Source organism: Aythya ferina, assembly GCF_964211825.1.
Source record: "Aythya ferina genome assembly, chromosome: 1".
Taxonomy (NCBI): Eukaryota; Metazoa; Chordata; class Aves; order Anseriformes; family Anatidae; genus Aythya; species Aythya ferina.
The window spans coordinates 45,771,656-45,794,109 of NC_140296.1; the positions used below are offsets into that span (position 1 = coordinate 45,771,656).

Genomic DNA, 22,454 nt, shown 5'->3' on the forward strand with positions numbered 1-22,454 from the left:
CCATCAAAAGCAGCTGAAATCTTGAAGTTGCTGCTTGTGCTATATTTAAAACATAGATTTAAAATCAATCTAAGAGCTAAAAGCACTCATTTTCTGATGTTCTAACTCCTCCTCTAAAGGTAGTTGTTACATATCTGAGAGTCTGGTGTCAGTCCAACAATCAGGAAATTGATTAATTCACCACCTACAAATTTTTCAATCATGTTTAAATCATAGGCTGACATCTTAAATAACAACAGGAATCTAGGTTCAAAAAGATAGTATCAGTAAGAAATTTATGATCAGGTTATCACCATGTAACTTAATAGTTACTTCCCTTATTTTTTTTTTTCTCCAAATTAAATTTAAAGAAAATATCGGGACACTTATTTTCTGTCCAGTGGGAAACAATTTTCAGTAAAAAAATAATTCTCACCTATGCAGCCTCCAAAACCAGAACATAGTCACAGCAGACGTTTCTCTTAGCATCTGATTGACTTTGCTTTAAAATCTCTGAGATGAGAGATATCCCATCATGGAAAATATTTTTCACAGTGGAGCACATAGCAACCTTCCCAGAACCAAAAAGGGAGAACAGAGCTTGTGAAATGGGGGTTTGAAGAAGGTGAAGGAAATCTGTCTGCAAGGGCTCTTACCTCCAGTGTAAATGTCTACAAGCTAGTCACTTGATGTGTCCTTTATATACATGCCGAGCTTTTTTTGTTCTTTAATGGCTAAGGTTCAGTCTATTCGGTGCCTTCCATAATGATGTTTGTCCCTTCAAAGCTGCTTTCAGACTTACGTGCTGAAGGCTATGCTCATGTTCAGCCTTCATCTCAAATTCCATTTTGATTCCCCGTTCTTTCTAAAGGCCTTCCAAATTAGTTTCCTTCCCACCTGCTACAAACTCTTCATGATATCTGAGAGGGATCAATGCAGCAGGATGTTCTGATGTCTGCAAATGAAACAGCAGCAATTGTTCCAAGTGTTCCTGCTCTCTTTGGTCATTACATGCTCAGTGTTTTGTCTTAGCATTTACAGCATCCTGACAATATTTTAGGTCAGTTCAAAATAATAGAATTAATTTATTTGTTGAATATTTCTCATGTAGAAACATCATCAATGTTTGTGAAGAACATGAATTGATTGTAAATCAACTTGGGAGTAACTGTGAACTAATTAGCACACGGTATTTTAACATAAATTGGATGGATGAAAAAGCCTATTCAATTAAACACCTGTTTGTTGAATGAGGTTTGTCTTACTTGATTAATGAGCCTGCAAAGCTAAATAACCGCCCAGATAACTGCTCTTTTATCTACTGAACCCTCTCTATTGAGACGTAAAGCAGATCTACAAATTCTGAGCTTTTCAGAACTATTGTCTGGTGATTTTGCATTAAATAGAGGAAATGTGTTAAATGTTTGGCAGTAACTTCCTCTGGTCCCTTTCATTTCTGATTGAATGATAGACATGCAGCTAAGGAGGAAATGTACTATCTTCAATTGAAATGGTCCTTTTTGTAGCAAACAGAATTCACCTACTTGTGCAAAGTACACTGCAAGCTTTCTTTTGGTGAAACTGGGGCAAAAACATCAACAGCTTGAGATGGAAGAATGAAAGATCTTTGTCAATGTATTGGATTTATATGACAACGTTTGGTAGAAGGGAGAGGCTGCTCTTAAGGAGACCCTCAATTCTGGTGAGGGTCCTGGAATATGGTGTTCAGTTTGGGGCCTCTCACTAAAAGAAGGACATTGAGGTGCTGGAGTGTGTCCAGAGAAGGGCAATGAAGCTGGTGATGGGTCTAGAGAATAGGTCTTATAAGTAGTGGCTGAGGGAACTGCGGTTGCTTAGCTTGGGGAAAAGAAGGCTCGGTGGGGACCTTATCAGGGGTTGCTGTTGTGAGCAGAGCCCAGCAGCTGCCCCAGGTCAGATCAGAGCCAGCTACAGCTGGCCCCAAAAGGGACCTGCTGCTGGCCAGAGCTGAGCCACTGAGCAACACTGTTTTAGCCTCTGGCAGAGCAGATTTAAGAAAGGGAAGAAATGCGACGCAACGGTAGCTGGGAGAGAGTAGTGAGAAAATGTGAGAGAACCAGCCCTGCAGACCCCAAGGTCAGTGCAGAAGGAGGGCAGGAGGTGCTCCAGGCCCCAGAGCAGAATTTCCCCTGCGGCCCGTGGAGGAGCCCCCAGTGGAGCAGGTGGATGTGGCCTGGAGGAGGCTGTGGCCCATGGAGAGCCCCCGCAAGAGCAGGCCCCGGGCCGGAACTGCAGCCCACCCGCGGGGGACCCGTGCTGGAGCAGTTTGCTCCTGGGGGATGGACCCCATGGTACGGAGCCATGTGGGAGCAGTTCCTGAAGAGCTGCTGCCTGTGGGCAGCCCCCACAGCCTCATTTCGGGAAGGACAGCATCCTGTGGGAGGGATCCCACGTGGAGCAGGGGCAGAGAGTGATGGTGATGGAGCGGCGGAGACTGTGTTAGGGACTGACCACAGCCCCTATTCCCTGTTCCCCTGCGCTGTTCGGGGGGAAGAGATGGAAGAGGGGGGGGGGGGGGGGGGAACATGTTTGTGGTTTGCTTTTAGTTTCTCACTTTTCTAGTTTGTTAGTATTAGGCAATAAATTACATATTTCTCCCTATGTTGGTTCTGTTTTGCCCGTGACAATAATTGTTGAGTGATCTCCCCATCCTTATCTCAGTCCTTGAGCCCTTTTCATTCTGTTTTCTTCCCCTCTTCCTTTGACCACTGGTCTAACACTTCATTGATAGCAAATGTGGAGAGAAAGGACATAAAACTCTGTGAAGAATGCCTTAAGAATTCAAAAAGAAAAAGGCAAAAAGCCTGTGGAGAACTAAATCTGTTTGCTAAGCTGCTGTGTCTGATATTGTGTAGTATTATAGTTCAGCAGCCTTTTATTTTAAATTCATAATTTGTTTACCTGTGATTTGTTTTCATCCCTGAGCATTGTAAATCGAGGATAGATTTTTTGATCACTATAAAATTATTGCCATGAAAAGGAGGCTATACCCTAATCTTACTCATACCTGTGCTACCTGAAGTCCCTTGACTCATACAGGTGAAACTATGCAGAAAATTTTGAGAGACTTCATGTAAGATCCAAAATTTTTCAAATTTTCACAGGAAAATAGGACCTGATTTAGAAATGCGCTAGCAATAGTTAGAACTTTCTTCTAAAGAAAGGAATTGTGTATGATCAGTACCTCCTTTGAATGAAGTCACACCGAAGTCCTTCTCTCCTGAACTGCAACACCAACAAAGTAAAACACTTTGTCCTCCATTTAATCTAATTAAGAAGTAGCATGAAAAAAGATCAATGAAATTGCATTGGCAGTCTGAGTATTTCAAGCAAGCAAATAAAAGTGTAAGAGTAGCATACAAATAATGAGGGGTTTTCTTATACACACACACACGCAAAAAGTGCTTTGTGCTTCCTTCATGGCTTTTAAGCTTTCAGCTCTAGTCTTTCATAAATTTCTTTGCAAACATAGTCAGTTCATTCTTTTTTTCTTTTTTTTTCTTTTTTTTTTTTTTTGATAATGACCTAGCCTATTAGGAATTATCAAAAAAGAAATAGGTTTCGTACAGAATGAGCTATATGTTTAAATATAAATGTTTTGTTAAATGTATCTTCCATTTGAAGGTTTTCTCACTGCTGGCTGTTCAGAATATCTCCTGTGGGGGGGTTCATGAGTGCTTAGTAAATCATAAGGTTATGCTTGACCCTTCCTCTCTGGGTCACATTGGTTTGGGAAATACTTACTATGCACAAAGAAAAACTGCTTTTATCCTGTTTGCAGGGTAAGATTATAAAGGCAGTAGTTACTTGTTAATGTACACAGTACACGCTACATAGTAGAAGTGACGGGAGAGTGGGAATGAAGCTGGTGTATGTTCTCCCTTTCTGAGAACATACAGCCAGCTGAAACAAGAAGGCTTGAACTTCTCCAGATGAAAGAAAGTGTCTACTGTATAATATTTCATAAATTATTTCTTTTTGTGACTGCATTTTTAATATAAAAATCTTATTGTGTTCTCCTTCTGTTCAGTTTGGGAGTGAAACACATTTCTGAACAATTTCCAGGGGAATAATAGGAAAGTACCTAACTTGCATTTCCTCCAGATCATACAAAAGATTCCGAATATACTTTTGGGAGGCACAGTTTCAGAAAATGTGGAGTAGCTCCTTAACTGCAAGGAGAGGTCACTTGGAAATGAGGTATCATTTGCTTCTCACAGGGACCATCAGCCAAAATCCTGACACTTACTCACAGCCTCTGGTAGGTAGTGGGAAAGAACAGGGTGTTCCTGCAGCACTGGATAAAGTGAAGAATTCAGTGCAAACATGATGTTTCGCTGCTTGGAGTGAAATGATGGTTTTCAGAGCCTGCTTCAGTGATAATGGACCCATGTCAAGAAGGGGTACCCTCTCCTGGCACAGCACCTCCAGTCTGTGGTTTTCATTTCTCCTTTCTATCCCCTCAGGGCCCCTGCATTTCCACCAGCAGCAAGTTGAAAGCTATTACATACAGACTCATTTTTAAAATATGAGCCGAGCAAAATCATCTCCGTGTACTGTTTTCCAGTTGCTCAGACTGAGGGATGGTGCCTTGTGTGAGAATCACAGTCTCTGTGATTGAAATTCAACCAAAGAAGTCCTCCTCTGACATTTTACTGTGCTAGAAATACGCTGAGACCTGATCTGCTTCTGCCTAAATATCTCTGCTGCCATCCCTGGTTCTGAGAACACCAGGTACTTTTTCCAGTGTGTGAATGGACTCACAGAAAGGGGGAAGAGGCCAAAAATCTGTGGCCTCTTACATCCCCCATTGCAAACAAAAGTTGTACTGGCAGAAGGAACTTGGAAAGTAACTGAAAGTCTTTGCCTTTCCTTCCGTGCTGCACTACTCATGTGGATTGGCTGCAAAGGAAAAACCTTGGGAAAGTATGTGAGGGAATGAGCAGAAGAGCATAAAGGTGTAGAGGACTTGCCAAGTGACATGATCCCCTGCTCCTGACAGTATACCACCCCCACATCCTGCTGGGACAAAACACTACCTCCTCTAAAACACCTTTCCCTCTGTGTCTGTGTCATCCAAAAAAGAAAGCCACTATTAGCAGAAAGGAAAACATGAGTGGAAGGATTCTGGAAATGTAGGAGATACCAAGCTATTTTGGCTGAGCTACAAGACACTAGGTAAGAACAGCACCACAAGGGAGAAGGTAAGCACAGTGAAAGAGGTGGCAATCTGCTCTTCCACAGACAGTAAGGAACCTCTTCAGGGATTCAAGTGAAGGGTTGGGAAATGGTGTAGGCTTTCTCTTTCAAATAACCTATTTGATGCCAATAAGCTTCTGGTGCAAACTCTAAGAGCCTGAAAGCAATGCTTAGAATGCAACAGTCCTTTACTCTTGGGACAAAGAGGATCCTTGGTTGCCTCCAGCCATTAATGAGAAGTTTGGAAATTTTGCTTCTTACACATCTCTCTCCCAAGAGCAAAATTAACTTACACCTCTTTTTCACAGAGATAAAACAGCAAAAAATGTAAAAGATGAGTGATGCTGGGCTAGGGGAATAAGAAAAGGAAATGTTAAAAAATGATATCTTATTCCCAAAGAAACAATATGGGCTCAGCCAAGCAAAAAAATGTGCAAATACTACTCTTAATTCACTCCAGACAATTTACCATTTATAATATTTTATTTAGAGTTCATGGAATAACCAACTCAGCTGTAAACTGCTGCTATTTCTCTTGTGTAGTTGCTTATTGGAGGAGAAGAATGGAAAGGTGGGCAGGGGGTTGTAGAAATCTATTTTAAAATAATCTGGCACCCTAGAAGTTAACACTGAGGTGCTTCTGATAACAGTTACTTCTCATTTATGTATTTCATTCTTTTTAAAGGTGAAATGTATGATACTCAAATCTCAGAATTTCCTTTTATTTTTGCTTTTTCATCATACTGCTTAAATATTAATTTATTTATGCAGTATAGAGAAATCTATACACACATGTATGTGTTGGAATAGGAGATCTGAGGGTAATTTACTAAAATGATGAAGTGACAGTTTCTTTAAGTCTTATTGACTTTCAGGGGAACTATATTTAAAGCTGGTCTTTTCAAGGAAATTGATGGCCAAAGTTTTCTGTGAGTTAATGAAAACAGTGCACATTAGTGTTAACAAATGTATGGCCAGTTATTCAGAAATAAGTTACCTTAAGCTGTGGCTTTGCAAAACACCAGCAAAAATGTAGTTGAACATTTTTTCTGAATTTGGCAAATAGCTGTGATGCAAATAAACAGAAAAAATGAGGCAGTCAGTAAATAAATGATCAAGTGAGAAATTTTCATTTCAGAAATTTTCATGAAATATTTTGATTTCTTAATTTGAACCTTTTCAGTCAAAAATCTTTTCAAGTCTACCTGAAAGGAAATTTCTTGATTTTTTTTTTTTTTTTAGCCTGAAGAGAAACAAAAAGCTTTTGTATTTCCTTGATTATATTTTTTAATTTGGTAGACTGAAATATCTGTCATTGACACTTATCCCATTAATTTTGCTGTGATTTCATTTTTTAAATCCCTTATCTTTTTCACAGTAGTTACACATCCTACATGAAAACTATAGTCAGTGCAACAACAGTTATTCCAAGTAATTATGCAAGTCTTTTTTCTCATGAAAAATGGCCCCATAGACATGAAAATTAAGTGTGGGCCCTTAACTTTCATTTTGTACTTCTTAAAGTCTTTCAATTGATTTGGAGGTAAAACTAACTGAAACAGATCTCCTAAATCCTAACTACAATACCAAATTTCTTCCCATAAGCAAATCACTTGATTGCCCCTCTGACTCTTAACTGAGAGGATATAATGTGTGGCCTGGTAAGCTAATAACAAGCTGAGAATATATTTATTTTTATTCTTAATTATTGCTTTACTGTATTTGAAGGTGAAAGTTACACTACTAAATCATTTTGGTGTCTGGGCATAGTGGTAAAACCATTACAAAAAACAATCCAATATTTTTTTGTAGATAATAGTTAATAAAAGAAGAAAAAAAAAAGTCTTCAGGAAAAGCTATAGGTTCCAATCATACTTCTAATGGAATTACTCGAGTGAGATCTGTGATGTTCTGATTATGTCAGTGAGCTTTCTCTACAATAAGTGTTTTCATTCTTCCCTTGAGATCTGAACTCTCAAAAAGGATGTATCATTAAGAGAATTCCCAAAGGCTAATTGCTAAGAATTTCAGGCTTCTTACAAAACATTTTTCTGTCTTATGTTTTGATTTCTGTATAGTTCCAATGTATTCCAGTTGTCACAGAGATTGACATGTGAGTTACGCACCTCTTGCTCCATACCTACGTAATGGAAGGTTTTATCCCTAATAATTTAGGCTCAATTTTTTTCTTTCTTTATGACTACATCTGGAAGAAATTATGCATGGATGTCATCAGCAGCCAACCTGCTGTGTGGAGATGGTCATCTATCAGAAGAGGGCTTTTACTCTCACTAGCTTCAAGCTACACATATCTGTTGTTCAAATCTTCCTTAAAAAATTGGAGGCCTCTATTACTGAGTAATTCTTCCCTGCATGTATTATCTTATGGTTGGAATACGTGGTAAAAGCTTTTTTTGTTGGGGAAGCTTTTTGTAGTGAGTTCCTGGTTTTATCCATTAGAGGCAGGGACATTGATGTGTATTTTAAAGCAAAGTATGAGAGAATCTCATCCAAAATACCATTCTAAGTCTTCTTTCAGTAGACTTTTTCCAATACTTTGACTTCTTGCACCCACTGAAAAAGACACAAAGTAGTATTAAACACTCTAACACCTGGCTTTCACAGCTGATCCCATGGACTATGTTATCTAATAAAAATTATATTGGAATGGGTCTTACGGAGGTTATCTTGTCCATTGCATTTTTTTAATTAAAGGATAACTCTGTTGCCATTATTCCTTGAGCATTACTTTAACCTCCTTTGCAATGAGAAGTGTTTTATGATGTACACTACTATCCCAGTGCTTCAATATCCATTAGAAAGCTTCACCTGTTATCCAACAAGAAACTATTTTTACTAGTTTCACTGTATTCCTTCTTTTACTGTTCACATGAATGTGGGAAAAAAAACGTTTTTTTCTGTCTTCAAAAGGAAATTTATGTGTTTTGAAATTTATACCAAATTTTCCCTTGAGCTACTCTTCTTCAATCTAAACAATCCCTATTCTGAAAGTCAAAAAGCTGTCTAAATATCTCATCATTCTTCTAATTCACTGAACTTTCTCATTTAGTCTGTGTCTGCCTTGAAATACAGTACTCAGACCAGGACAAAGTTTACAGTGGAGACCCTGTCAAGGTTGTCAAGGACATACTCATGCATCTTAAAAGGTATGTTCCTATTGATATATCCCAGTTTGACATTTGCCTTTCTTAAAATGTGAAATTTTCAGGCATGCTTGATTTGTGATTAGTTATAAATCCTTGTGCTAAAAACAAACAAACAAACAAACAGAAAAAACTAACTAGTTTTCTATATTTTGTATTTATACAGAATGTTGCTCTTTTTCATCAGTACCATTCTGACTTCTTAGCTTTTCCTAAGAACTATTACAGTCTTTTTTTATGCAATAGAATTACATTTAGAGACCCATATACTGGGCTACCTTTGGATAAAATTTCTACTTCCCTTGACAAGTGCAATTGCAACGTGGGGAGTCCACGTGGTTATGTTAAACCATCACAAGCAAGAAGAGCATCACTGTCTCCTCGCTGCTCTAACTGCTCCCTTTGATACATGTATTGTGAGGAGCTCAGCTTGATGGCACATCATTCTCTGCTTTCAAACATGTTTTCAAAGGCCTGTTTTCACTGTAGCATCCTGGAAGAGACATGCTTCAGAGTTTTTGCAAAGAATTGTTGCAAGTATGGTCACTGTGAGAAAAGTCAGACTATTGCCTAATGTTAGTCATGTTAAAAGGGAATGCTGGATGAGCAAGGCTGCTGCTGAGCTTGTCCCTGCTCTCTTCATCTTTGATCTGATTCAGATGCATCAACTAAACCTTGCTGGTAATCTGGAAAGTAGTGAACATAGTTCACTATGCTTTACAGAGCAGTAAACAGGGAATGACAGAGCCTGCCTCTGTTGCACTTCGTATCTGCTTTAACAGTGATATGTAGCTTTGGAGAAGCAGTTCCAGTATTGAAAACATTTAATTTCCCCACTGTTCTTCCTTCAGTTTCAACTCTGCATCACAGGGGTGAAAAGCTGTTCCTGATAATACCAAGTAGAGAAATGGAAAATAAAACTGGACAGATTTGGGGTTTAGCATCATTTTAAAAACTACAATGCATTCTGAACTAGTGAAAACGTTGAAGAAAATATTAAGTTCAGTTAATTTTTTTGTTTGTTTGCTTCAATTCTGAACATTGTAGAAGTTTTAAAGTTAAAAGAAAATCTTAGGATGTAAAAGCTTTCAAGTATGTGGAACTGCAACAATGCAAAAAATATTAACGTTCCCAAATCGTCTTTCATCTTCCTCACTCAAAATGCCCATCACAAAACTTTGCTTGTGTCTTGTAAAGTGAGAGTGTACAAAGAGTTAAACACAGTAAGAAGCAGAAATCTTTAGCAAATGGAAAAAGATGGGTCGACTTTTACTCCCCAAATAAGAGGATTGTTGAGTCCTTTGGGAAAATGACTAATGTAGAAGGAGCAAAAGACTCTCTTTCCTGGAATAACAAAAATACACATATATTTTAATCTCTGTTCTGGCTTTCATAATGCAAGTACATGCTTTTGACTCCGTGGTGCTGTCAGCAAAAATTAATTTTAAAAGTAGCACACATGAACGACTTCAGCCTTTGCCTTAATTTAGTTTTTCACTAAGAGCTGAGATAAGACGTAGCCGTGCTGAAAGAAGGATGGACGGCTGTACACTATATTGTAGGAGACGACAGTGCTAAATTAATCATGTTCTATCTGGAATTTGCAATTCTTTCAGAGATGCTCAAGACAATATAAAAAATTTAGTGGTAACAGTGAAAGTAGGCAGGAGGTTGTGAGGCAGAAAGCTTCAGAGGGCACTTTAAATGTGAAAGATGCATTACAGTTTCTCACACATGAACAAGATAGCATGCCTTACTAAAAATATAATAAATAAGGAGTGTATTCTGCCAGATGCAGCTGTGAAGGGAGCGCTCACCCAGTCAGATGTACTGAGCATGATTGACACCCCCTTAGCTTTGCTGTGATATGACTAAATATGAAAATGAACAGCCTCAGAACAATGTTTGCGTTAAGAACAACATGTCATTCTGTTACTTTGAGAAGCCCAGCAAATATGCCAGAAGTTTTTCTTCATACTAGAGGAACCAGTCTGTTCCTCAGATGTAATTTCACTTTTCATTGGTTTTCCTGCTTTTCCTGTTTTCTTTCTTCTTTCTCTCTCTTTTTTTTTTTTTAATTATTATTTTTATCTTTACCACATTGTCCCATTGCTTACTCCTGCTACAAACACCAGTTGCAGAAGGTGAATGAAGGGTGACAGAAGTTATCCCATTAGTAGCTTACTGCTGATAGCCTGCTCTAATTTGAATAAATCCGGCTGCTGCAGGAGCAGGCAGACAGATGTGCAGGCCTTGTATTCTCAGGTACCACTGCCATCCCTGCAAAGGCTTTCAGCACACATGGGCTTTGCAGTCTTGCAAGACTCAATACTACAAAGGGGCCCTCCTCTTCCAGAAAGTGAAAAGTAAAAGAAACACTCCCCTTTAGGTTTTGCAATAAATAAATAGTGAGCTTTCTTCTCCTTGCAAACTTACCTGCCAGTGTCAGTGGATTACAACCAGGTGTTAAGAGTTGCTCTGAGGGATATCACAGTACTCAGAGGCTCTTAAGGGGACCCTCAGCTCTGGTGAGGCTGCACCTGGAATACTGTGTTCAGTTTTGGGCCCCTCACTAAAAGAAGGATATTGAGGTGCTGGAGTGTGTCCAGAGAAGGGCTGCGAAGCCAGTGAAGGGTCTAGAGAACAAGTCTTGTGAGGGAAGTGGGATTGTTTAGCTTGGAGAAAAGGAGGCTCAGGGGAGACTTAATCACTCTACAATTACCTCAAAGGAGTTTGTAGTGGGGTGGGGGTCTGTCCCTGCTCAGAACCACCAAGTGATAAGACAAGAGGAAATGGCCTCCAGATGTGCCAGGGGAAGTTTAGGTTGGACATCAGGAAAAAATTATTCACTGAAAGGGTTGTGAAGTATTGGAACAAGCTGCTCAGGGAAGTAGTTGAGTCACCATCCCTGGAGGTATTCAGAAGATGTGTAGATGTGGTGCTTAAATGACATGGTTTAGGGGTAGATTTGGCAGTGCTAGGTTAATGGTTGGACTTGATGATCTTAGACACCTTTTACAACCTAAATGATTCCATGATTCAAAGCCTCCCCCTTTCTAAGGGAAGAAAAGATTGTTGGTGCCTTGATCTAGTGAACAAAAGTCCTTTCCCATCTGACTGAACTAATGATGTTTTTGTCTTAGAGCCTCTGCTGAGGATCAGTGTGGGCTTTTGACAGTAGCAAGGGACCTTTCACCATACCAGTATCTTTGCATTTGGGGATGCAGAAAAATGGGGAAGATACCAACCTTTCATAGTGTTATTACAGATTGTCCCAGCCTAGAAAATTCATGAAATAGAAAAGATGGTGGTAGTTTAAGAAAATTTTACTGCATTTTTTGACTTTGTTTTAAATGTCCTTCACACTATTATTTAATTTTCAAGTCTTTAAAAGACGTTTAGATGTAGAGCTTAGGGATATGGTTTAGTGGGGACTGTTAGTGTTAGGTCAGAGGTTGGACTCGATGATCTTGAGGTCTCTTCCAACCTAGAAATTCTGTGATTCTGTGTGATTCATACTATTGTTACAATTATGTTTATAACAGGTTTGTGTGCCAAGGTTTTGGTAGTGGGGTGGCTTCAGGGGTGGCCTCTGTGAGCAGAGCCCAGCAGCTGCCCCATGTCAGATCAGAGCCAGCTCTAACTGACTCCAAAAGGGACCCACTGCTGTCCAGAGACAAGTCAGGGAGTGACATTGCTTGGGTCTCTGGGGAGAGGTGTCTTCAGTCAAGGTTGAAAACTATTTAAGCCTTCAAAATTTGGGTTGGGACAGGAAAAACATTTATTTTTGGTGATGATTTTATGTTAGAGTGATACAGTAATTCTACTTCTGTATTGTACTGTGTTTCTATTATAGACAGGCTGGATGAGGAAAGACAGTCAACATTGGCCAGAGCTTTATCCAGAATGTGGAAAAGATTTCACTCAGAGCTGATGCATTCAAATCTGAAACATTCTGAAAATCTTGTTGCCTTTGGATCCCAAACACATTAAATAAATTAAATTAATTCAGCTGGTTCTGCAGTATTCTCACCCATTTGGAGAGCCTGTTCAGTGGTTCCAGTCACAGGGATATCCAAACATATGTTTCTAGTGGGACCTTCAAACTTTGTGTTGTGTTTCCTTGAGTGTTTAAATGACCATGATTTATCACTTCTGCCTAATAAGGAAAGAAATGACACTGATGGAGATTGTGTCATACTTCTATAAAAAATGGTCATAGAGAAATCACCACAAGACTGCCTCCCAGTCTGCTTTTTTGGTGAGGTACCTGCTGTTCTGCAGGTACAATGCAGAGGAACCAGTGCCCTTAAAGCACCTTCTCCTCTTCACATCCCTTCCAATTTTTCCCTGCAAAACTTCTGTCATTACATGCCCAGTGCTTTAGCTTTTTTGGAGGCCAGCAGGGTGCCCCAGGAATCAATAGTGGGTCAAGTGTTGTTTCACATCTCCATTAGTGATCTGGATGATGCAGTAAAGTGCACTTTTCTCTCTCTCTCTCTTTTTTTTTTTTTTTTTTTTTTTTTTTTAATTTGAATAGATTAATAACCAGTGAAAGGGGTAATATGCCCAAGGGTATACCTTGTGGAAAACTTCTCCAGTTGAATGAATAAAGCATAAGAGGGGTGCAGCAGCAAATAATTGAACTAGAAAAGAAATGAACTAGAGAGGTGTGAAAGTTAGTCTTGCTCTTGTTCTGTATACACATATATAAAATTGAACAATATAAAGTAATAGGCTGAATGCATGCAATGCAAAACTGCTTAAGGGCAGTTATTTATTTATTTATTTATTTATTTAGAAATAAATGCCATTGTTTGGCATATTTGTGAGAACCTACTCGTCCTAGAGTATCATAAGGCCTAACAAAGACTTTAATCTTAAGAGAGAGAATTCAAGGTCCTGAATTTGTAAGTTGGCTTCACATGTAAATATCATATACTGTTGGCATGAAAGTTTTTATGACAATGTTAGATAAAATATGTTAGTGCATCTGACCCTTTCTATTATAGTTGTTCAGAACACTTTCCAGTAGTTTAATTTTTAGGCAGATACTATTCATGACCGATTTTCACCTGAAGAGTAAACATGTTTGTTTTGGAGATGTGAAGCAAAAGTGGAATAGCCTTGCTGACACACAGATATGTTCCAGCTTACTTCACCTGGGAATGGAGTTTAGCTGAGAACAATATTCAGCTGCAGTTGTTTGTAGAACTCATCAAAGGATGCCTCGCTCTTGTGATGGTGATAGTAATCCCATCTCGTGTCAGTTCCCATTGGCAGTGCAAACTTTCACTTACCGCAAGTGGCCTAGGTGATAGTAATTGTGTTTCTTAATTAGGAAATATTATATATGCAGACATATAATTTGGGCTGGAACTCTGTTCACGGCCACTGCATTTGCGCTACTGCCCCTCATATCCCCTTCTGTATGAGTGAACTCTCTAGTCTTGAGTTGGCACTGATTTGAGGTATGGGGGGAGCAGAGGGTCTTTGTGGTGACAGGAATAAAATTTTAGATTAAATTAAGCTTCCTTCCATTAAATAAAAGTACAATAATTCAATTTTATGCTACATAAAAACAACTAAAAAAAAAAAAAAAGAACACCACAAAGCTGATTTTAGGAGCTTAGGATCAAACAAGGACATGAAAAAGGTAGATTCACAGAGAAAGATTCTTTGTCCTTTTTTTTTGTGGTAACCTATTGATTAGGGCATGCATCCAGAGTGTGAGTGATCTGGACATCAGCTCCTTCTTGCATTAATATTTAATAGTTATACAAAAGGAAACAGCATCTTATGAGAAACTAAGAACCTGGTACCATTGCACCATCAAGACAGTCCCCAGGGAAATGGGAGACTGATAGTCAGATATCATCACACAGAAGAGTGAGTTGAATCTAGGGCTCCTATATCCTGGTATGTCCTAAATGTCAGTAAAGGAGGCACATAATTTCTGCCAATATATCCTACAAATGTTCATCAGCTCTCCTCTACTCTTCACGCTTGCTTACTGCGAGGTAAACAGGTCAGAAGAGTGCTTGAAGACTGAGACTTACATGCCTAAAAGTAATTAATGAAAAATAATACACAAAGCCTTATAACATTGCCTTTGCCCTTGTCAGCACTGTTAAGCAGAGGTTTCAGAGGTATGAAGACGTATTATAACAAAAATAACACAATTGTGATTTAAATTAATATAATATGTGTCATGAGAAATGAAATCAGGAAATGCCAGTTGAAAAACTCTTATCTAAATTTGTTAAATAACTTTTTTTTTTTTTTTAATTTACTGTTGTTTTAAGAAGCTAGAGAGGTCCTGTGCAAAATAACTAAAGGTAGTATGAATCTAGAATTTGGGTACCATTAATTCAGGGAATTATGACCACTCATCTTTCATATGTATAGTTGTATGTTTTTCATGCCATTTATTTAAATGTTCTCAGATATGTTTATTTTCCTTTTGTTGTTAAGCTTATAACAAATAGCATATACTTCTAGTTAGAATGTCTTTCTTTTTTATGCAGTATATCCCATTCTATATTATCAGGTAGGATTGTTAGAGAAAAATTAATGTACTTATTTTTACCCTTGCATGAAGGTAGATTAGATCAATCTGTCTGGGGATACCCATATTAATCCTTTTCCTCCATTTCCTCAGAGTACATTGGACCCCTTTGCCAGCTTCCGACATAGTGGAGAGAGTTTTCAACAAGTAGGAGTGCTCTGCTCAGTGCCTAACTCAGAATTTGAGACAGGATGAACCTATCCTTTACTTAATTTTAAGGAACACGGAAAAGCAGTCTTCTGAAGTTAGTTGTTTCCACTCCATTGGAAGAGTTAGGTCCATTGATTCCTCAGAGGCAAGGAATCTCTCAAGGTCTTAAGAAACGGGAGATACTATTCAAATTTAGACAAATATAAAATTATATCCTTTGGGATCCTTTGAAAGCACCTCCATCCCTCCATTGACTTTACTGGGAAATTGTCTACTGTTGTAGGAATGTCATTCACATTGAGATGTAAGGTGAAGTGTCTGTATTAAACAAATTGTTTTCAATACTGTGTTTCAACAAATTACACAGGTAGAGCCTGGGATTCGTATACACACAAGCTCACCCCATAATAAATTTTGGTTTGTGTGCTGATAGACGGAGTCAAAGCAGTCTAAGTTTTTCTACCAAAATACTCTTTTGGAGCAGACTATAGACATGAATGGAGATGGTATGAAAAAAAAACAAAACAAAACAAACAAACAAACAAACAAACAAAAAAACACTTTACGTCAAGCATTCATCAAAATTACTTGCTACAAGTACCAAAACAGACTATGGAAAATTTTTTAAGAAACCCACCATGTAAATTCACTTTTTATGTATATTTCTGAGGTTAAAGGTTAGATACATAAAACAAAATATGTGTTCCATATATTTTCATTGTAGGATTGACCTGCAGTCCTTTATGGGACATTACAATAAGATATTCACTCCCCTATCTCTTCGAGTAGTAGGCATTCAAAAGACATTACAGAAAGCTCAGACAAAACAACATAAACATAATTCTTTAGGAAGTGCTTCTTTACCTGCAGCAAACCAATGCACACGGAGAAGTTTCTGATATTTGTATTCTGCTTTTTTTCCTAACATGGGTCAAATGGAAGTGAACTGGAAGGTATTCCAAAAACTGGGAATATGGAGGACAGGAGGTTACTTTTACACAAATATATACTTTATTTTGAACACAAGCTCAGAGGAGTGAACACCTCTCTTATTCTGATTGAGCTCCTAATTTATGAACTTAGAAATTTGAATCTTACAAGTACTTGTGTTCATGCCTGCTTAATTTTAAGCACAAGCAGTAGAGCCAAAATCTGACTACTGACACACCTGGAGTTCAGATTGCAGAACGTCTTTGTAGAGCTAGGCATTCTTGCTCACTGTGCCTTTTTAAGTGAGCCAGTATATAACGCTTGTGTCAAGGGGAGGACGTGGGGCACTGGCAGTAGCAAAGGCTGCAAGTAATAAAAAGCGCTTTTCTAATTGGCTGCAATAATGTTTAAATTTTCTAATAAATAACATTCACGCACAACACAAATAAGCCCTGGGTGGAATGTTCCAATAGAGATATTTATTTGATACACTGAGCGGATTACATTTAGAGGGTTATACTGCACAGCAGGGAAATCACTCTATGCGGAGTGACAGGGCAATGGCCTTATAGCCATCCAGTCCCTTTTATAGCAAAGCACTTAGGCGTGTGAGTATTGATTTCAGTGGAGCAGCTTGAGCTTAGTATTATGGATGTGTATTGCTGAACTGGGTCACGGAGCAGTGCAGAAACTAAGCAACCTTTAGGAAAATATTTATGGGATCCAGGTGGGGTGTGATAAGCCCAAGTTCAAGCAAAAGAGGAACACTGATTGTTTGTTTCCTTGTTCTTAGTATTATTCCCATATATTATAGGTAAAACTGTCAGAAAGATTATATTTTAAATGTGCTAGTAGGAACTGCATTCTCCAGAAGCACAAATGTACTCTGTCACGAGAAACATATTCACGACAATTAATTCATTTTTTAATTAAGAGATTTCATACTATTTGGTACCTTAAGCCATGCAGCTGCTAGTGTTTACTGCATCTCTCTGTGTATGTGTGTTTGGCCCTTACTTCTGTCAAAATGTTCTCCTCTGAGTATTTCTTTTTTCTCCTGTTCTGTGTAGAGATGCATGAGGGAACAAGATGAAACCTGACTAATATTGTTTGGTAATATGGTTGTTTGCAGTTTATTTGTTCTCTGGTGGATTTTATTATAGCTGCTGAATTTTTACTCATTAGTTTAATGGTGGTTATTTTGCAGATTTCTTTTATCCTGTATTTTTTTTATTGAATCCTTATTCACAATACCACAGTGATTTGAATGTGCTCTTCATGATGCAAAATTTAATTAGATACTAACTAAGTAAGTGGCCCATTAAAATATTATTCAGATTGTTCAGGGAAATGTTTTGGTAAACATTTTCTTTGGAAGTTGACTTTTTGGTAAGGGAAATGGAAAAAGATAAATGAATGTTACTGTTTATTTTGTCTCTCAGCATGCAAAGGGTGAGGCAGATCTCAATTACATCTCCATTTGCAGTGGAGGAAAGGACCTTGCCATTAGAGGAATCATAACATCCATTTATTATGGAGCTCAGGTCTAGACTGGCTATACTCTAGTCCATCAAAAAGTATTTTAGGGGAAAGATGCTCATAATGTAGCAGGGAGCTCCACTGCTTGAACGATGATGATGATGATGCACTGCAGTTGCTGAAGCCACATAATACACATTGCTGGAAAACATCCTCAGAAAGATTCGAGCTGGAAATAAAGATATACATTGTGTATATTTAAGTATGGCTCCATTCACTAACAAGAGAGGCTTTAATTATACATGGGTTTTCACAAACAAGTTAGTTCAGAGAGTGTTCAATTCACAAAGGTCTCTTTCTCTATACTCTGGGCTCCCAGTTCTAAGCAGTTTTGCAGCTATTGAAACAGCTGCACGATTTTTGATTTGGTCATGGATACTTTTAATGTGCACATAAAATGAAGAGGAGAGGGAGGGAACATCTCTCTGCCAGCTCCACACAGAAGAGTGAGCCAGCTTAGTGTCTGAAGAATATTGAATGGGTCTGTACTGACCTCATGGAGCTGAAAATCAGACCTCCCTAAATCACACGCACAGCTTTGATGACGAGCAGTTAGCCAAGTGGCAGCATATCCTTTGGTGGTGAGAGGGAGGGAGGGAGACTTGTTAAGTAGAGGGGTGAATAGGAAGAGAAAAGGTCAACTGTTAGAAGGATATGTGAACAGTATGCGAAGCAAAGGGACTAGAAGAAATGTCAGAAATAAGAAGGAAGAAAATTTCTTTCCCAAGACAGTGTAATGAAACCTTTAAGCCAGAGATCTGTGGTCAGAGGCTGTTCCCTCATCCCCCAGATAAACATTTTGCTTTATTACCAGAAGGCTTCTTTCTGCATTCAGGAATGCTCTGGTGCGAAGCATCAGCTGCTCTCTGCTGAGGTGTGGACATGGGGAAATATCATCAACATTTTGGTCATGGTGATCATGCAGACACAGAGTGTGGAAGCATTTATACCTAGGAAGCATGTCTAAACCAATGCTATGGATAATGAGAAAGTTAAATTAGGAGGCACAGCTCCAAAGTGGAAGACCACCAGCAGGAACTGCTATTCTTTGATGCTACTGTTCAGCAGATCAGTAATCCCACTGTGGGAAGAGGTCATCTGGGACTTGTACTGCTATGAAAAACAAGGTCTTAGGGGGATATAGCAGATGTGAGCCTTTTAGCATGGCTAGTGTTTTGCCTTTTTTTTTTTTCTCTTTTTTTTTTTTTTTTTTTCCTGAAGAAAATAAGGAAATTGCTAAAGAACATCTTACTGGACCAAAAAGTAAGCCAGATCCAAGCAGGGTGCAAAATGACCTGGGTGAGAAAGATAGCCATGTCCAGAAAAGATGAAACAGTCTTAAGATACTTTATAGCCAAGACTTTATACAAACCACTAACCTTCAGGTTTTCTGGCAGTTCCAAAACCAGGAAAATTTTCCATCAGTGGACTAGGCGATACCTCATTTGTTATGAATTTAAATCTTCAGGCTCACCTCTCATGTGAATTGTCTGTAGTGTTAGCATTTGCATTTGCATTGCAGCCTTTCTCCTCTGGGACAGGAGTAGGAACTCCTAGCTATATCTATAAACACTTAATTCAACACAATTTGAAAAAATTAGCACCTTGTCAAACATGGTTAAAATTGGATAATGTGTTTAAAATTATTGTGGTGAGAATGAGAAATACATATGCTTACAAGTGTAAAAACATACACATACACAGATGATCACAGAACACCATCATGTGAGATACATATCCTTGGGAAAACAGGTAAATGATAACATTTCAGGCTGAAAAAAAAAAAAACTTGTGTTTGTCATGTGCTATTCTGAAAGTTTGAGAGTTTGAGTTTCAACAGTGTCAATAAGATTTTAATAAATCAGAAAATTTGTAAATTGACTGCTTCTTTTCAGGCTCTTTCCTTCAAAGCATTTGCAAGACTATCTTGGTATTGCCAGCTCTGGGGTTCTCAGATCCTTTCAAAGCTTCAGTGGAAAATGACATCTAAATCTGAAAAAATTGCCTCTCTGAAAAACATTTAAAAAATAATAAAAAAGCAAACCCAAAATAACACCTATAAATTGAGCTTTTTTAGACACTTTTTCCACTCTCCTACACCTTGTTGTAGCAGTTGGAGTCTCTGGGGAATCAGGATGCCTTCCTGCCTTGGAGATTGCATGCAAGGGTGTGCTGCAATCTCCCTCCTTCCCTTACACAGATGGAAAAGATAGCATCCTTTCTGGAAACAGGATCTTCTCCATTTCCTTTCTTCACCTTTCCAGAAGTGTATGGATAAAAACATAGCATCTGTGGGAATTTGTGCCTGATCACCATAGGACTCATTGAAAATGTGTTAGAGAGATCCTAGAAACCATTCTTTCTGTGAGAGCCAGATGGGAAAGACAAAAAGGCATTGCAGGAGATGAAGGTGGAAGAAGGTGACTATTAAGCTCCTGTTATCCATCTGAGGCCTGCTCCCTCGCTCCTTCTCTCCCCCATGCAAAGACGTTCAGCCAACAGGCATTTTTAGCTTGCAAACAGAGAGCAGCAGTTTTCTCTTGTGTGTACTGTTTTAGGTTTCAGCAGTGCTTGAGCAGAGTCGCTTTTAAATGTTTATATTTTATTCAGAAAGCTTAATTGGCAGTTTTTCCTATCCTGCTGAAGCTATGGATAGGAAAAGTTAAAAACTGCTAGCAAATTACCACTGGCAAGTAATTTTTAAAGCATGAAGCAGCAAAAATTCTCTTTAGGAAAAAAAAAAAAAAAAAAAAAAAAAAAAAAGCAGTTGAGAACCATGGTGAATGAGTAGTGAAGCTGTATTTTCATGGCACTCTTAACACAGCATTGTCAGAGACAAGGGATTCCTGACCTCATCTCCCTTTCATTCTACACAGTTTAACCACTCTGTTTATGCTTTGAAGACAAATAGAGTTATTTAGTGGTGCTAGAGATGGTCTCTATTGTGATGAGTGTTTTGGGCAGGGCTGCCCCAATATGGGCTTTTATATAAAGCATGTGTGATGCTGTAGATGAAATGTGTGAGATGTCTGCTCGTGTTTCATCAATGATTCAAACTCAGCTGTGGGATCCCAATTCCTTTCTTCTTCTCTCTTCCCCTTTTCCTAAATGCCTTGCAAAATTCCTCCTTGATGACACTGCATCCACTGTGTCTGGTATCTAGTGCTGCAAACGGCTGTTGCTTTGCCACACTTGCCTTTATGCTGAATTATGTAGTAGAAGTGCCTTCTTCTTTGAGCAGTGGATGTTTCTCTTGTGTTTTCACGGTGAAGCTATCTAGGTTATTCCCATTCCTCATGTTGAACTTAACCAAAGAGGTTTCAAGAAAGGGTTTCAAGAAAGGATCAAATGAGAAACTGGGGAGAATTCAAGGACGTTTCAGTCAGAACTGGGCCCTTTCATTGAGTGACTTGGTCAGGTGCTTATCTGCAAAAAAACACAGAATTTATTGTATGCCTCTCAGCTTCTACCTGTCCCTACATAGTTTACCATTAAAATGGTGGTTGTGTGCCAAAGCTGTATGTTTTCAAGAGATGTTGGAGAGGTGGTTTCTCATGCAGTTTAGCAAAAGTCTCCTTCAGAAGCAACTGCCACAGAAATTAGATAGGTCTCAGTTGAGTCTACCTTGCTCAGCTACCTGAGTAACTTGGGATCCTCTCATAAAATATACTCCTATTTAAGTCAATATATGCAATTGTTACTTCTATATTTTAGGTACTATATATATACACTATAACATATACTGAGATGAGTGGTAAGGGGATGGTTGGACCAGATGATCTTGGGGGTTCTTTCCAACCTTGATTCTATGATACCAAAAAAGTAATTTCAATGCTTGAACTCTTTTGATGCTTTCTGTTAACTCCCCTTCTAGAATTTCTTGTGAGAGATCAAGCTACTGCAGGAACACTAAAACCAAGGGGTTGATTTGGATACTAATCCAAAATGCAGGTCTTCGTGTTAAAACTCTTCTGAGTTATAGGGAAAGTCTTAAAGAGAAAAGAGAAAAGCATGAAACCACTTGCAAAACTGCCATGTGACATAAATATTTTCTTCTAACTACTTTTGATCTCAAAAGGTAGAGACATGGGAAACCTTTTATTAAATAAATAGGTGGGTAGTTTTCGTTGGAGTCAGAGATAAGTATGATGTTGGAATGTAGCCATTTTAGGTTGCAGAAAAGAGATATGGAAATTGTAAGCTCGTAGTAATGGTGCTCTATATACTTTAACATACTGCCACTTAGTGATAGGAATGCAGTATGGCAAGAAAAGCAACACTGCTTCCATGGAGTAGATACCTATTATAAATTACCTGATTTGTTTTCACACTGTTAGGTGTGTTGATGTGGGGGGAGGGAGTTTGTTTTCATTTGTGTTTGGTTTGTTTTTTTTTTCAGAAATGATCTTGTGACAATTTTTTGTTTCCAGTCATCAGAAGTTATAAGGCTGATACTAGTTGAAGTCAATATACCTCTTAGATCAAAGACTTGCGTATTTACACATTCTCTTTATCATTTCAGACATCTCTCTGTCATGCTTTGCCTTCAGCCTGATCCTTTTAAACTTATTTTATATTTAAAGCTGGTCATGGACCTAATGTGTGGAGAGAGGTTATCTGAATCTTGCTGAATACAATGAAAATTACCTTCAGAAACAGGGCAGAAAAATTGAGCTCTTACATTTTGTCTTGATCCTGTTTTGACTCCCAAGCTATATTCTCTGGATTTTATCCTGTGTGAATTTTCCAAGACTGTAAAAATTCCCTTGTAGGAGAGATTGAAACTGATGTAAGATGTCCTGTTTGACATTATTGTCCTGAGCATGAGATACAATGACTCACCTTGGTTTAGTCACAAAAAAAAGTAAGATTCCCTGACTGTATTT

The 22,454-nt window shown here is 38.5% G+C and overlaps 1 long non-coding RNA gene across 1 annotated transcript; it reads left to right on the forward strand.

Annotated features, from left to right (window-relative positions):
* The first annotated feature begins 1,913 nt into the window (after positions 1–1,913).
* Positions 1,914–15,529, forward strand: LOC311429648. Its single transcript, XR_014688323.1, has 4 exons — positions 1,914–2,094; positions 4,508–5,222; positions 8,288–8,384; positions 15,043–15,529. It is a non-coding gene; the product is annotated as an uncharacterized lncRNA (long non-coding RNA).
* The last annotated feature ends 6,925 nt before the right edge of the window (positions 15,530–22,454 follow it).